Genomic DNA, 14,982 nt, shown 5'->3' on the forward strand with positions numbered 1-14,982 from the left:
TTGTTCCAATGATTAGTAATTAAATTAAAGATTGCTATTATAGCCTATTCACTGATCACCTACTTTGATTTTTGCTCTCCTCTTAAGCCTTTACTGACACATTGGCCATAGTGAGCTTCTTGAAAGCATATTTTACCAAACTGTCACTTTCCTGCTTGAGTGCATTGTTGATGTCCTGATGGAATCCTATTGTCGTTATTGAAGTTCAAAAGCCTCAGTTGGGCCTAGAAGGTCTTAGGTGATATAATTCCCTTCCCATCTTTACAGTTTCATCTCAAACCTTTTGCTTCACTCCTAACTGATGTTATTGTCTTTCTTTACATTCATGGTCATGGTTTTGATGCCTGCCTAAGGGTTCAGAGATCTCCTCCGTTAGTCCTCTTGTCTTGTTAACTCCAGGCACAGGTCAAATGCCACTTCCTCTGAAAACTCCCTCCTCACCCCTACCTCTAAGTAGGTACCACTCTTATATGTCTTCTAACACCTGAAACTACCTGAAAACACCTTTTGAAAACATGCCTTCCTTGCCCTCTAAAAGAGGGGTCACCAGAGGAGCCAAGGGGAATCTCTTCCTGGAGATTCTTTCTGAAGTGGCAACTATGCCTTTCCTGCTCTCCTCACCAGGAGTGAGAAAGAATGGCATCTGGCTTCTTCACCCTTACAAGAAATTAAGGCTATCTTCATTAGGGCTAAATTAAAAATAGATCATGTTCAACTGTAATCAGAAAATTGTGGAGTCACAGAACTGGTGGACACTTTTGATGCTGCTTGAAGTACAGAGACAATAGGAGACATTTTAGTTAAATTAAAGGAAGTGGTATCTGGGAATAACCTGTATTCCAACCACTTAAACTGGCATAGACTGTGGATCCCCAGTAATTGAAGAATACATCAGTTTAGGTGGTCAGGGCTATGCCAACTTGAAATATCCCTAGAAAGTTGCTTATTAGAACATGAGGAGTCTAGGAGAAAAAGACAATGGGAGGGAGTAGAAGGGATGGATGACACACTGTGTGAAGTGTAGGACAAGGCTATTCCTGGGCAGGAGATTGCACCTTCCTCCCCAACACGACGTACCCAAAGAACATCAAGTACCTTTCATATCAGAGCCAGGTATTTGAACACCAGTAGCACAGGGAGGCTATAGTGGTTAGAATTTTGGGTTTTTTGTTTTGTTTTGTTTTTGTTTTTGCAGCAATAAGAGGAAAGCCACAAACATACCAACACTGATGTACATTTCTCATCCCTCAGATGGCTGATAGGAGCAGGGGAAGGCTCGAGAGATGAAGATAATAGATGGATAAAGAGAAGTTTCCTCCATACCTACTCTCAAAGTCTAAGATTACTGTAGGCATTCACAAAAGCTTTACCTGTGATATTATAACAAAGTTTTGACCTGGATACTCACTGAGCATAGAAATGCCTGAATATGATGGAACATATACCAGAAATTAGACTGCTTTATTCCAAATGAGACTAACCAATACTCTATCAACACCATTGTCAGAGGTGGACATTAAAATGTAGAAAATAAACTATTGATTACTGAATACATAAAAAATGTTCCAGGTATATATACCACAGGGTTGTATTTGCTTATTACCCAACTTATTTCAGTTTTATGCAAACTAATTTCAAGTCCTGTGGATTTCCAATACAGATATTCTGAAGGCATTTGGACAAAAATAACCCAGTGGATAGAAAAAGAGCTAACTAGATATACAGAGTCAGGTTGAACTATATACACACTCTCCTCTCTGTAACCTCCGCACCTCTCTCTTGTTCCCACATGTATGCAAAGAGCAGAGAACCAAGGGTTAAAACTTGGTAACACAGTGAGTCAAATAAATATTGGGCCATTGTGGCTCCTGTCAGACTCTATCCACACACTCACCCCATACACGGCAGACATATTCTCACACATCTAATTCCAAGGCAGCTTGAAGAATTAATGGGAATATGCTTTTCCAAGTTTGTGTTCATAAATTCATATGGGATAAAAAACACTTTAATAAAGTAAAACATATACCTTACCTGATACATAAGCATAAAATATATTTTAAAATTTTACCCTAGCACTTCATTTTCCAGACATTCAGATCTATGAAAAAGGACTTGATTATCAGGCAATTGCTTTCAAATTCTAAATACAAGAAGCAGCAGAACTTATTCCTCTTTATTCACAAACAGAGTCACTGTCATGATGTTCCTTTTCCCGGACCTCCACAACTTTACAAACGGAAAGGCCCTTATGCTTTCTTTTTTTTAATTTTTTTAATTTATAGTTTATTGCCAAGTTGGTTTCCATATAACACCCAGTGCTCTTCCCCACAAGTGCCTTCCTCCATGACCATCACCCCCCTTCCCCTTTCCCTTCCCTCTTCAGCCCTCAGTTTGTTTTCAGTATTCAAGAGTCTCTCATGATTTCTAAGAATAGTTCCTAGGACATTCCAGAGCAGTACAATCTCCTTCTTCAAAAGTTCTAAGTTACTGGGTTGGAAGTCAAACCTGGGAATATATGCCTTTCAAAAAGCCATGCAGGGGGATCAAAAATTAAACTAAATGACCTAGTTAAATATTAGGTTGAAGTATATAAAATTGCTATTTGTAAGTTTAAAAAACCTGTGAGGTATTGGCATTTTCATATGGTTCAACTATGATGCATACAAGAAAATGCGTTTTTGGCTATCCCACTGGAGGTCAGTCCTCAGAAATTTCGATTCAGTAGGTATGGGATGATAAGTGGACATCTGCATTGTAAAAAGTTTCCCATGTGATAAGCCATGTTTTGGGGACCACTGAATCATGCTACAGTTTAGGCTTCAGGTTGGTTTCCCATTATTCATGTGCAGTTATCCATCAGTTCATGTGCCCATTATGAATTTTTAGAAAACCAAATTAAAACAAAAGAAAACTTTTCCAGAGATATCTATTATCATCTCCCCTTTTCTGTCTAACAAGAAGCTGCATTTCTTTTCCCCTGCTCCTGTCAGCTTATTCAATGGAAAGCAAAGATTTCTTTCTGACATTTTTCTTGGGAGGAAGGTGAAGCAAGTGAAAGATGTAGCACAGAGAGCTAATAAACTCTTCTCCTCTTGCATAAATAAAATGAAGGAGAGAAACTGTCTGAAACAATGAGAAACTCAGAATGAGGACCCAGACATCTACCAGCCAGAGACCCATCTTAATGGAAGAGTTGTGTTCACATGACCCTGTGCCAGACTTTTCAGCAAGACTCATATGTGAACTTTTTTGTTTTTGGACTTGATATGATTGAAACTGTCATTTTGGAATGTCCAGAAAGAAACACATATTGAGTTAATTACATAGCAAGGGGAGGAGTGAGAAGAAGGAAAGCATATATTATTGCTATGCATTTTCACAAAATAAGACATGGAGAGCCTGGGTGTCTTAGTCAGTGTCCGACTCTTCATCTTGGCTTAGCACATGATCTCATGGTTGTGGGATTGAGCCCTGTGTCGGGCTCCATGCTGAACATGGAGCATGCTTGGGATTCTCTCACCCTTTCTCTTTTTCTTTCTCTCTCCCCTTTCCCCATTGCACACTTGCGCTCTCTCTCTCTCTCTCTCTCTCTCTCTCTCTCTCTCTCTCTCAAGTTCAATAAGCATTAAAAATAATAAAAGAAGATGTGTCTGAAAAAGAATACACTGAAGAAATAACATAAATTGTTTTAGGTCTTTTATCACCAAACCATAGGCTAACAGTGTCTTAAAGGACCTTATGGGATAATGCTGATGATCAGTAACATTTATTAAATGGCTACTAAACCAGCTAATGTTCTAGGAATGTTTAATCTTCCTGATAACCCTTGACAGTTCCATATATTATTCCATTTCTGCAGATGGAGAATCTGAAACTCAGAGGTATTAAATAACATGTTCAAATTGCATACTGATAAATGACAGAGCTGAAGAATGAACTGATTAAGTAAAGATTCAGTCACTGCTTGAACACTGTCAACTTAGAACCATATAATTCCTGGCTACCCAGGCAATTAAAAATGGAACATGATTTGTACTATATTCTTGATAAGCAAAATTAGGAACTCAGAATGAATGTTTAGGCTGTTTCTGATTGCTTCTTCATAGCAAATCATATCCTCAGTTAATTCTGTCAGAATATAAGAATGCATCTGATAGATTTGACTTTAAACTTGCCATTTCAGATCACAAGTAGCAAATTTTCTTAAAGGTTACATTTCTGTGGCAGAGATTGCTGGCTGTTCACCAAAATCCATTATCCTCTTTTTTCAAGAACCATGGCCAGTCTACACTTCTAGCTACCCTTGCATTTAAGTATGACTGAAATTCTAGCCAATAGAATGTGAGGGAAAAAAGGCAAAGGCTTTCTAAACAACCTTCCATGCCCTCTTTACTCTGTTGCCAGTAAAGTGATGATGATGAAGTCCCAGGGAATGATTGAGCCACAGGATGAAAGGAGTATGGGTCTCCTAATTCCTGACCAGGGACTCTTGCTTTGAAATCTCTCATTGGGGAGAAACAAACTTCTATTGCATTTGAGCCATTGAATATACATAGGACAATTTGTAGTACAACATCCACTAACAAAATATTAGATGACTTGGAATTCAAAAAAAATAAACATTGCATTTGGATTTTATATTCCCCACCTTTGTGGATAAATGGACTTCTCCGAACCTGTATCTTCCATGAAACAGAAATAACAACTTCTACTTTATGAAACTGTAAAGATTAAATTAAATCGTAAGTATAACATTGCTTTAAATTATAATCACTAAGCAAATGTGAAACTTGAAGGATATAGTTTAAATTTTTTTTCATGTTTGTTTACTTTTGAGAGAGACAGAGACAGAGACAGAGACAGAGAGACAGAGCATAAGCAGGGTAGGGGCAGAGAGAGAGGAAGACAGAATCCAAAGCAGGCTCCAGGTCCTGAGCTGTCAGCACAGAGTCCAACACGGGGCTCATACCTACATGCTGTGAGATCGTGACCTGAGCTGCAGTAGGAGGCTTAACTGACTGCGCCAACCAGACACCGCATGAAGGATATAGTTTTTAAGGGAATACTTCATTTTTAGTTCAGAAAAAAATGTTTTCCTTTTTTGTAACAGTTTTAATAAGACATAATTTGTGAACCATAAAGTTTATACATTTTAAGTATACAATTCAATGAATTTTAATCTATATAAAGAGTCTTACAGACACTACAATATTATAGTTGTTGAATCTTTTCATCATCCAAAAAGAAATCTCATTCTCACAATCATTTCCCATTCTCACTCAGTCCTAGAAAAATGCTAATCTACTCTCGATAGATAGATAGATAGATAGATAGATAGATAGATAGATAGATATAGATCAATCTCTATATATATTTGCCCTTTTTTGGACATTGTATATAAATGGAGCCATACAATTTGTGTTCTTTTGTGTCTGACTTCTTTCACTAAGTATAATGTCTTTGAGGCTCATCCATGCTGTAGCATGCACAAATGCTTTGTTCCTTTTTATTATCAAATAATATTCCATTCTACAACTATACAAATATTACTTACACAGTCGATGAAAATTTGTGTTGTTTCCAAGTTTTAACTATTTCAAATAATGTTGCTGCAAATATTCCCATACGTTTATTTGTATAGACCTACATTTTAATTTCTCTTGAGTATGTATCTAAGAGTGGAATTGCTGGATCATACAGTAACTCAATATTTAATATTTTAAGAAACTACTAAATTGTTTTCCAAAGTGGCTGAACCCTATACATTTTCATAGCAATGTATGAGAGTTCTAATTTCTCCATATTCTTACCAACTTTTGTTATCTGACTAATGATAGCTATCTTACTTGGTTAGAAATAATATCTTCAGGTGGTTCTGATTTGCATTTCCTGGTTAATAATGGAGCATCTTCACTTGTGTGTATTGGCCAGTTGTATATCTTCTTTGGAGAGATATCTATTCAAATCTTTTGCCCATTTTCAAATTGGATTATTTGCCTTGTTCATATTCATGTTTTGCATGAGGAAAGCCAATTGTTCCAGAACCAGTCTCTGAAAAGGCTATTTCTTTCCTGTTAAATGTTCTTAATAACTTTGTTGAAAAATAATTGACCACGATGTGAAGCTTGCTTCTGGGCTTTCAGTTATATTCCATTGATCCTAGTCTATCCCTGTGCCAGAACCACACTGTCTTAATTATTGTAGCTTTACAATAAGCTTCAAAATGTAGAGTTATGAGTCCTTCCAATTTGATCCTCTCTTTAAATATTGTTTTGGCTATTCTGGGTTCCTTAATTTCCATATGAATTTTAGGATCTGGTCAATTTCTGTTAAAAAGTCAGCTGGGATTTTGATAATTGTGTTTTGCTTATTATAGATAAATTTGGTGAGTATTATCACCTTAAAAACATTAAATGTTTCAATCCACAGACATAGGATATCTTTCCATTTATTTATTTTTCAATTTCCTTTGATGTTTTATAATTTTCATGACTTGTGCTTCTTTTATTCAACTTATTCTGCAGTATTTTATTCTTCTGGATGTTACCATAAATGGAATTATTATCCTAATTTAGTTTTGGATTTTCATTGCTAGTCAATGTCCTTTCCTTTGATCTACATTGTCATGTTTCAGATGCACCATGTTGGTTTTACTATTTCTCTCTCTCTCTCTCTCTCTCTCTCTCAATGTACCTCTATTCATAGAATTTGTTAACACAGTGGGTGTAAAGCCCTTTTCACAACAGTCTAAACTCCTGATTTTGACCACATCCCTATTTCAGCACAGCAGAAGGCAAATTGTTTGCCTGACATAAGAAAAATAGTAGCTTTACATGAAATAATTATTTTTAAATGATGCTAAACAACTCCCAATCCAGTTTATATTGGCAAGCATACATTCTAATAGGGGACTTGACACATGACTAAGGGACCAGAAACATTTAAATTCCATAGCTTTTAGTTAATACACATAGGTTTTTAAAAATTAAAAATTATTTAGTGGAAGGGGTAAGTTTCCTGTCTGGAGCCTCTAAAAGCACCACATCCTATGTGCTGGGGGCTGCATGATGATGATAATGTTATTTGGGAAAACTTACTCCTCTTAGTTCCTTCCTGTGAATCAGCTAAAATATTGCACCTCGAGGTTTCTCCTCCCCTGGTTACTTATTCTGCCCCTGGGGAGAGCAAATGATTTGTCATAACATTAAATTTGGGAAGAGTAATTGGGCCCTTTTGCTTCAAATGCTTTCTCCTCCTCTTGAAAGTGCTTTGGCTACAAAGAGCACAAATCTTCCTTCACGCCCTAGTTTGTCTGCGGGGCTGTCTCACCTGGAAGCTGGGGTTGGGGCTGGTGGGAATGTAAATCAGTTGAATTCTAATGTTCAAAAATCAAGAATAAAGTTAGTATTTCGCCTTCTTTATTTACTCTTTGCTTCATTTCTCATTCTTTTAACAGTCTATGGATAAGAAATTCTGGTTTTTGGCAGTTCCCTCAGAAATTCAAACATTTAACACCAATAATAATAATAATAATAATGGCAGATAATATTTATCAAGTACTTCTTATATATTTAAAATTTACAGATTAATAAAATATTTGTAATATCTCTATTTCATAAGGATTACTATGATTTATTGTACACATGGGGGGAAAAGACCTTGAAGCACTAACAGGTTAACTAACTTGTTCACAGTTACAGAGCTAATAAATAGCAGAGACAGGGTATAAAGAAGTTTAGCTCAGCACCGGTGCCCATAACCACTGCTTATACTCCTAAATGTGTAATCCTCATTTTGTCATGCAAGAAACTGAGACACAGAGAAATCTGCCCAGGTTTGCTCAGGAAAGAAAAGCTGGAGCTGAGAATGGACCTAACAGCCCCCACTGAACCTCCTGAATTCTTGTAAGTTTAGATCTTGAGGTTCCAAGACCCAGAATAGACAGTGGGGGAGGTGAACTCCTTGAGGCTATTAAAATGGTGATGCAGAGAAAGAAACTAAGGCTTACAGATATTCAGTGCAGGTTCACCCAAAGGAAGGTTACTGAGTGAAGATTCTCCCTCAAAGCTTTGAGGAACTCATGCTATTTCTGTGGTATCAACACTACGCACTTTTGCATTATTAAAGCATAGTCCCTGTGATGAAAGACTTGTAGATAACAAGGATTAGATAATATTTGGAAATGATTTATCTTTAGGTTTGTGTTTGGACTCTATGTTTCTGACCTTGACAAAGAACGATCAGACAGCTGCCTTGGTTGCACTAGAGTATTCAAGGATGCTCAAAGGTAAGATGTGTACCCCCAAGCCCAAGGAGACTGGGAAAGACGGTGCTTGCTAACTGGCCCTGCTTATTATTGAAAAGCAGTAGGTGCTCTTCTACTTTGACTATTTGTATCTGTTGGCAAAGCCAAGTAAACATTTTCTGCTTTGGAAGTCATCCAGAAATTGAAATGTGAAAGCTAAAAGATGAGAAGGAAGGCATTATTCAGAGCAAATGTTTCTCTTTTTAAAATGTGTATATGTTGGGTATGTGAAAATACGTGATGGCAAATGTGCTATTCTAAATGAAAGTGCAATTTCAACAAAATTCTATGGAATGGTTGTTGTAGAAGTTGATAAAAGATCTAGGGCTATTTTTGAGGAAGCAAATGGTATTCGTGTTTCCAAACTTTTATCTGTTATTTGACAGACACTGTGAAATGTTTCTTTCATAAGTAAAAAAAATGTTTAGGAAGATTCCATATCATCCATTCATCCATTTCTTTCACTCACAGAATTCTGTGGCTTCCCCTTTTTCTTCCTCTGTAGCTAGCTATAAGTTTCTGACTAGCATGTCCTCTCCTAAATCCTTTTAAAGAATACAGCTAAGTCAAAGAAACATTTCAGTTTTGGGGGAAAAAAGTGTTTTGGCACTTAGATCTGCAGGGGTTACTCAAGTTTCATTAAGATAATGAAATAATAGTATTTCTCCTGAAATTAGGTTTTAGAAATACCTTTTCTGATGTTGCCTTATTCATCATGCCTTGTGGATGTGCAATCCTTATTTTCAAGTAACTCAGTGTGCTTTGCAAACATTTCATTACTTCTCCCAAGATTTCAGTATTGAATTATAAATGGTGTGCCACAAAAAAATTTAAATTATAAGAATAGTTGTTTCTTTCTACAGATCAACTACATCATATTCCATTTTCATCTTCTTGTTTAGAAGGAGAGTCATTCATCCTCCCTATGTAGTTTCAACATCTGTGCTAAATTGACCATCAAACAATTCACAAGCATGGAAATGAGAACATGTCACCCAGATGTACACTCCATCATATTAAGTCCTTTGTTGTTGGCTGTTTTCTTATTTAAATTCTGAGATCCTTGTGGGAAAAGATGATATGGGATGGTGGGGGAGGGATCACCTGGTAGATTAGAAGGGGCTGTTTATAGTACATGTAAACTTCAGCTGTTTTATACAATTTTAAATTTAATTTTGTAAAGTAAACTTTACTTAAGTAGCAATTGGCCAAATTTAGGACAAAAGTAAGCCTTTGTTAGTTACAGTAACTATTGCAGTAATATGTGATTACTGTATGTAGTAGTTTACCAAGTATGGTACGTATGTAGGAATATGTAAAAGGCACAACAGATAAATTATTCCCCTCCAAAAAAGTTTTTAATATATTTGGAAGAACAAGCTTTGAATAATAAGTGACACAAAAGTAATTGATAAAATTGTGTACTAACAAATGAAAAGTTTAGATCCAGTAGAGAAAAAGAAATAGCCTATTGAGTCCTACCATGGTACAATGAAAATATTGATAACCAAAGTAAAGATAATAGAAAAACAAAAGCTCAGTTCTTTCTCACCATAGAACATAGAGGGTAGACTTATAACCTCAAAGACAGATACTTTCTGTGAGCTTCTGAAAGGTAGAAGAAAATATTCCTTCTTAAAATACAAGCAAACTGTCTCTCCTATGTATGTGTAGGCACTCTTGGTTTCTGGGAATAAAAATTCCACACCAGACACAATTCTACACCTCTATAAATATTTTGAGGGAGGGAACATATGGAAAGAAATATCTCACATAAAACAGTTAGCCTGATCAAACTATGTTAAGAAAAATTACTACAGGGGTGCCTGGGTGGTTCAGTCGGTTGAGCATCCAGCTTCAGCTCAGGTCATGATCTCGCAGTTCATGGGTTTGAGCCCTGCCTCAGGCTCTGTGCTGACAGCTAGCTCAGAGCCTGGAGCCTGTCTTTGGGTTCTGTGTCTACCCCTCTCTCTGACCCTCCCCTGCTCAAACTGTCTCTCTCTCTCTCAAAAATAAATAAAACATTACAAAATATTAAAAAAAAAAAGAAAAATCACTATAAGAACACAGAGCTTGAAATAATCAATTCTGATGAGGATGAGGTTTGGGGATGGAGGTATAGCTACCAAGAAGTCTATATTTATACTGGTACTTAACAGATCATCAGAGATAAATGTGCCCAAACATGAGACAAAGGTAAGCACGAGTTTTTGTGGGTGGATAATGAGAGCCATTTTCCAGAATTCATGTGAATTCCAGAGTGTGTTTCGAAGCAATAACTAGAAACTTCTCTATCTCCTTTGACATTCATAGTTTATAATTTACTGTACATATTTGGTGCCATTAAACCAGAATTAGGTTTTAGACCAATATTATGACTGTAGTTCACTTAAAAATTTTTTTTGGTTACTCATATTTAAACCACCCAGGTGCCCCAACTGGTTAAGTGTCTAACTTATGATTTTGGTTCATGTAATGATCTCACTGTTTGTGAGTTTGAGCCCCACATTGGACTCTACATTGCCAGTGCAAGCTTGCTTGGGATTCTGTCTCCCTCTCTCTCTGCCCTTCCCCAGCTCATTCTCTCTTTCTCAAAAATATATAAAAATAAACTTTTAAAAAATGTATACAATGAGGTGCATATAGGGCACAGATCATTGGTACTTCTTGATGTTTTATATACATATATACCTTTAATGCAGTCATTCAGATTCAGATAGAGAAAATCTCCATCACCCCAAAAGGTCTTATCATTTTTGCTTTGCATCCGTGCCATTCCAGGCCAACCTCACAGGAGGTTTATCACCACATGAAAGCTTTGCCAACGTTTGAACTCCCTGGAAATGGAACCAGGTAGTATCTACTCCCTTGTACCTGATTTATTTCAGTCATCATAACATTTGTGAGCTTCATCCATGGCTTCATGTGTATTTCTTGTTTTGTAGTATTCCATTATTGGAGCATTGCATGATGTCTTTACCTACTCTCCTGTTGGGCATTTAGGGTATTTTTGAATAATGTTGCTAAAAACACTTATACATTTCTCCTGAGCCATTTGCTTTTAGATGCTGCAGCATAGATATTGTGGTATTTTATATGTATTAATTAGCGTCAGGCAATCTACATGTTAGATGTTGTCAATTGCTGTAATCAGGGATTCACATCTCTGGCATTGTCACTTAGCCCCTAATCAGAACAGCTCCATTTTAGAAGCAGCTACTTTTGAAGTACATGTCCTGCATTAGTTTAAGGTCATACACCAAATAATTAAATTTTTGATACAAGGACTCACTGCTGAAATTAGTGGTTTACCAGTTTGCATAATAAATGTTGGATATGGGATCTCATTAGCAAAATCGGTGAACATAAAGATAAGATTAGCTAGGATATTTTAGACATACTCTCCACATTAACCGAGCATCTAGCATCTAGCATATCCTGTGTGCTTGAGACTGTGTGCTTGAGAGGGGAGCTGAAGACGATTCTGAAAAAAATCCTTTCTCCATCTATTGGCATGGAGGATTTGGATTGGCTGATGCTAGTTGTAAGCCTATTCTAAGTATGTAGAATTTTTCATTTAGAATATAATTATACTTGCCTTAATCAGCTATTCATGCAAGATCAGGTCAGTGCTGAGAGAGAGAGAGAGACAGAGACAGAGAGATGGGATTTACCAAACTGATGGAACAGGTTATATGAAATATTTTCTTCCTTCTTCTAAAGAATATTCATTCCAAAAATGTTGGTATGTGATAAAATTTGCTCTGAGATCTGCTTTCGTCATAACCTACTAGTGTATTTGTGGGAAAGTAGCTAATGTTACCTTCCTCTAATTTTCCATGATAACCCTGATTTACCAAAAGCTCCTTAAAATTATCCAGGACCAATTTGTTTTGGGTAATATAGTAGATGTAGTATTGACTTCAATTCTCCACTCTCCCAGGGATAGGAAAATACAAGGAAGAGTGGAGTTTCACCAGTTTGATCCCTTATCCTTGATTTTGGGTTCTCCAGCTGAGATGTTGGAAGACCTTATAAAAGTAAGGACTGAGGAGCCTGGGTGGCTCAGTCGGTTAAGCTGCCAACTTCAGGTCAGGTCATGATCTCATGGTCTGACCCTCCCCTGCTCACACTCTGTCTCTCTGTCTCTCTGTCTCTCTGTCTCTGTCTCTCTGTCTCTCTCTCTCTCAAAAATGAAATAAAACATTAAAACATTTTTTTTCAAAGTAAGGACTTTAAAACGCCAGCCCTGTTAGAAGAATGATGACCCAGATAGCCCATTGGTCCCAAGAGAGTGAGCAGTAAGAAGTAGAACCATGTTAGTAATATTAACCTGAGGCAAAACTTCTCCAGATGACCTATAGCTCTGTGAGAGTAAATGACTGTATGTAACAGAGTTTTGCTCTCGTCACTTTATGGAGTCAGGATTATTAAGGTTTAATGTTGTTCCAGTAACTAAATTCACCCTTTTGAAGTGTAGGATTTTATGAATTTTGAAAATGTGCACAGTCACATAATCCCCATCAAAATCAACATATAGAACATTTCTATCACCACTAAAAGCTCTCTTGTGCCCCTTTTTAGACAATCACACCTCGCCTTACCCTGAGTCCCTGGCAACTATTGATTGGTTTTCTGTCCCTTGTGGTTTTGACCTTTCTAAACTGTCATGAAAATTAAAGTATATGAAGCCTTTTTTTTTTTAATTTGGTCTTTTTACACTTAATACAATGCATTGGTGATTCATCTATATTGTTGCATTTATCAGTAGTGTGTTCCTTTGAATTTCTGAGTAGGATGCATTTATCAGTTTGTATTTCCATTCAGTTGTTGATAGATATTTAAATTATTTTAATTTCTGGAATGTTAAGAACAAAACTAGTTGGAAATATTTATATCCATGTTCTTGGGAGGACATATAATTTTATCTCTTTTGAGTAATATCTAGAAGCAGAATTGCTGAGTTGTTTGTTAAATGTATCTCTAATTTTATAAAAAAATTCCCAGACTGTTTTCCAGAATGATGGTACCATTTTATATTCTACCAAGCCTGTGTGAAGGTTCCAGTTACACTACATCTTCAGTGATTCTTGGTATTTTCAAGTTTGGGGGTTTTGGGTTGTGGTTGTTTTGCTTTATTTAGCCACTACGATAGACGTGAAGAGTATGTCACCGTGGTTTTAGTTTGGATATCTCTAATGATTACTGATGTTAAGCTTCTTTTCATGTATTTATTTGCCAACCATATTTTTAGTTTTAATCTTATTTGGTGAAATATTTGTTAAAATTTTTTGCATATTTTTAATTGGGTTGTTTGTTTCCTCATTCAGTTTTGTGAGTTCTTTATATATTCCAAATGCCAGTCCTTTATCAGACATATGTTTTGTAATATGGGCCAAAAAATAATAGGAAGAGGCCATATTATTTGGAATAAAGCCCAGTAATATGATTGCTGATCGATAAAATACACTAACATGTGGGAACCATCAATTTACTGTCCTCTCCGAGCTGCCTGCAGCAAGATGGAAGGGCCTGTATTTCATCCTCTTCCTTTTATTCAACTTTAAAAACATTAGCAGTGCAGAGTGCAGACACATCGAACTGCAGATGATCACAAGGTTCAGTGTTTATGCATGTTAAATGACACTTAGCAACAGCTCTCTTGTCAGCTATTGCTTCAAAGAGATGGCTTTCTCCAACATCATTTCCCCCCTTGTTGCTTAGCAACCCTGCTTATTTCACTAGCAAGGTACCTATGATGGATATTGACCTGAACAGAAACACATCCTTGAACAATAGAGGACACAAAGGGGGAGACAGTGTTCTGGTTTCCTAGTTTGGTTTCAGGACTAGCACATGGCCCTTACTATTAATTATATTAACATATAAATTAATCATTTTGTTTCACTTTTGATAATGCGTTTTGTTTGTATTGATGCTGATTGTTTTGCTCCAACAGCTATATGCCAGCATTTAAGTTTCTTCTGAAGAACCTTTCTGTTGCTTTCTTCAAACTGATTTTCAAACAGGAAAATAGTCTATTATTTAAAGTATGCTAAGACGATTTGGCTTCACTTGAGAACTCTTCTAATTACAATCAAAATATTAGGAATAGTGTCATAAAATGTGTCTGTAAACTTGAAATATTGAACATACTAACTTGAAATAATATGACATATTCAATAATATTTTGGAAAACTGTGGTGCTATGCCCTGCTGGCTATATACTCTACAGCAATTTTTTCCATCCCCGGGATTTCTTTCTTGCTGACTTACCTCCCATTAGAGCAGCTAAAAATATTGAATAGTCACCTAGCTTGCTTCCGTTGCAGTAGGACATTAGAATGTGACTCAGTCCTGGCCGCTGGCATCTGAGGGAGAAATCTGACTCAGTCTCTGGGATATAATTTCTTCCTTAAAATAAACACAGGAGGAAAACTTCCTCTGACTTCAGACATTGTCACTTTATGCCCTTTCAGAAAATGTAACAACCATCTTGCAATTATAAGGTGATAAGCCTAAAGACTGTCAATGAAAAACAAGTTTAAGTAACTCAACTAATAAAGTTTAAGTAACTCAACTCAATAAAGTTCAGACACTTTATTCATCTGATAAGTATGAGGGAGCATCTGAAGAGTGGCTAACTCCCTAAGTTAATGTGGGTAGTTTTATGA

The sequence above is a fragment of the Suricata suricatta genome, chromosome 10 (assembly GCF_006229205.1).
Source record: "Suricata suricatta isolate VVHF042 chromosome 10, meerkat_22Aug2017_6uvM2_HiC, whole genome shotgun sequence".
Taxonomy (NCBI): domain Eukaryota; kingdom Metazoa; phylum Chordata; class Mammalia; order Carnivora; family Herpestidae; genus Suricata; species Suricata suricatta.